This window comes from Halichondria panicea, chromosome 2 (assembly GCF_963675165.1).
Source record: "Halichondria panicea chromosome 2, odHalPani1.1, whole genome shotgun sequence".
In the NCBI taxonomy this organism is placed as follows: Eukaryota; Metazoa; Porifera; class Demospongiae; order Suberitida; family Halichondriidae; genus Halichondria; species Halichondria panicea.
This window is the reverse complement of record NC_087378.1, coordinates 4,510,705-4,513,204: the sequence shown is the minus strand read 5'-3', so window position 1 is coordinate 4,513,204 and position 2,500 is coordinate 4,510,705. Positions and strand designations below refer to the sequence as shown.

Here is a 2,500-nt window from a genome sequence, read left to right as displayed (position 1 = left end):
CAGGCAGGCCACCCCGAAATCCAACTACGAGCTTTTTAACTGCAACAACTTTAATATACGCTATTGGAGCTGGAATTACCGCGGCTGCTGGCACCAGACTTGCCCTCCAATTGTTCCTCGTTAAGGGATTTAGATTGTACTCATTCCAATTGCCAGACTACAATAGCCCGGCATTGTTATTTATTGTCACTACCTCCCCGAGTCGGGATTGGGTAATTTGCGCGCCTGCTGCCTTCCTTGGATGTGGTAGCCGTTTCTCAGGCTCCCTCTCCGGAATCGAACCCTAATTCTCCGTCACCCGTTGCAACCATGGTAGGCCACTACCGTACCATCGAAAGTTGATAGGGCAGAAATTTGAATGAAGCATCGTCGGCGCAAGGGCCATACGGTTCGAGCAGTTATCATGAATCACCAAGGAACCGAGCCCCGAGAGACTCGCATTGGTTTTGGATCTAATAAATACATCCCTTCCGAAGAGTCGGGACTTTGTGCATGTATTAGCTCTAGAATTACCACGGTTATCCAAGTAGTAAGAAACCATCAAATAAACTATAACTGATTTAATGAGCCATTCGCAGTTTCACAGTATAGAAGCGTTTATACTTAGACATGCATGGCTTAGTCTTTGAGACAAGCATATGACTACTGCCAGGATCAACCAGGTAACTATCGGGACGCCAGAGCGTACGAGACGCACTGTGTCACTCGACCGTCCTCGTTCAGAGGGCCGGCCAACGCATCACACCAGTGCGGCCACGCGGACCGCAGAGGGTTCAACAATTTTGCAAATCCTCGGCCACAGACTCACCAACTGAAGGCAGGAGAGGGCAGCTGAGGCCCACTCGTTGCCTGCAGATACAGTCAATCACGGGGATCGACCGGCAGCGAGACCGTACGAATGCACTCGTGATTCGTGAAATGATGCAAACCTAACTGCACTCGACCGGAGGGAGCCAGCCCACTGATGACCAGTCACCAGCAGGTCAGACACCCGCCGACACAGGCAGTCTACAACGATGCGGACACACGGATGAACCGCTGCAGTCACCCTACACAGCACCCGTCACTAGGAGCAACGCTGGAACTCGTCTCGTATGTAATTAAGCGTGACTTTTTTTGCCACAACACCCCACTTCACGACCTATCAACACGCTCATTTGTACGACACTCTTGTTTGGTTGCTTATCTAGCCCACGTGGTCACATTGTTCAATTCGTCTGCACTTGTATGGTAATTGCTTGCGATATATTGCTCAAATTTTCGCGCTACGCGCGTTCATTCCTTCATTCGTCTGCACTTGTATGGTAATTGCTCCAATTTTCCGCCGCGCAAATCCCCTCTGCAATGTTCCCATCTGCACTGTTCCCCGTCTGCACCCTTCCATTCCGCTAAACATACAGTTCAAGTTATACATGGCTAACATACATACAGTTACAATACAATACTGGAGATTGCACAATCTTTGCAACACAAATAGAAACAAGTGAGCACTGTGGTTCCTTATTATATATGGGATGTGCTCATACATTTAAGTAGTAAAACAGACCACAGTGTGTGTACACAAATTCCATATAAGGAAGGGTAATGCTCTACGCTTTTACTGTCTTGTTGCAAAGATTCTGTATAGTATTATAGTACACTCACTCACTCACTCACTCACTCACTCACTATATTGCAGCACAACATCTATTCGCCAGCAGCCAGCCAGCCAGCCAGCCAGCCAGCCACCTCTTACTATTCATCAGTCGGTCTGTCGGTCGGTCGGTCGGTCGGTCGGTCGGTCGGTCGGTCGGTAGGTAGGTAGATAGGTAGGTAGGTAGGTAGGTAGGTAGGTAGGTAGGTTGGTGGGCCGGCCAGTCAGCCAGCTACAACATAGCTTCACAAGCTACACAACAATTGCTGCTTTAACTACCAGCTGCAGCTTCTAATTATAACTACCCATTGAAGCTACTTTGTAACTAGGCGCTTTGTAAGGGGCCGCTTTGTAACTAGGCAAGGACTTCATTACACTAACATTAATTTTTTCCACCACGAGGACTTTAGGCTGGAAAATAGAAATAATAGGGCCTTAAGTGCTCGTTGACTTTACACTCCATGAACATTAACAACTTTTTACCCACTACTTTTATTCCCACTTGAATTTACTGTACATTATTTGCGTATTGTTAGCAACGTACAATACAATACTACTTGAAGATAAGCTTGATATTGTTATGATCAAATGAAGCATGGCTCAATGAAGGTATATATAACTCACTCACTCACTCACTCACTCACTCAGGGAAAATATTTAAATTTCCTGCTACAGTGCTGCTTCATTGCAGCCCATAAAATCTGCACATTTCCTGAGGTGTCCTGTAAGTGTCCTGCAACCTACTTACAAAGGATAGTGCAACGTTTCCTGTATAGTTTCCTTTACTATTCCTGAAGTAGTTCAGGACTTGTGTAACAATCATAAGTCTACAGGAAATTTTGTATCCTGAAAGTATAAGAAATTTAG

At 46.2% G+C, this 2,500-nt stretch overlaps 1 non-coding gene across 1 annotated transcript in view; it reads right to left on the bottom strand.

Moving 5' to 3' along the window:
* LOC135332661 (small subunit ribosomal RNA) overlaps positions 1–665 on the bottom strand; it is a 1,812-nt gene extending 1,147 nt beyond the window's left edge. Inside the window, exon 1 of the ribosomal RNA XR_010393508.1 lies at positions 1–665. This exon is cut by the window's left edge and continues 1,147 nt beyond it. This is a non-coding gene — a ribosomal RNA (small subunit ribosomal RNA).
* Positions 666–2,500: the final 1,835 nt, after the last annotated feature.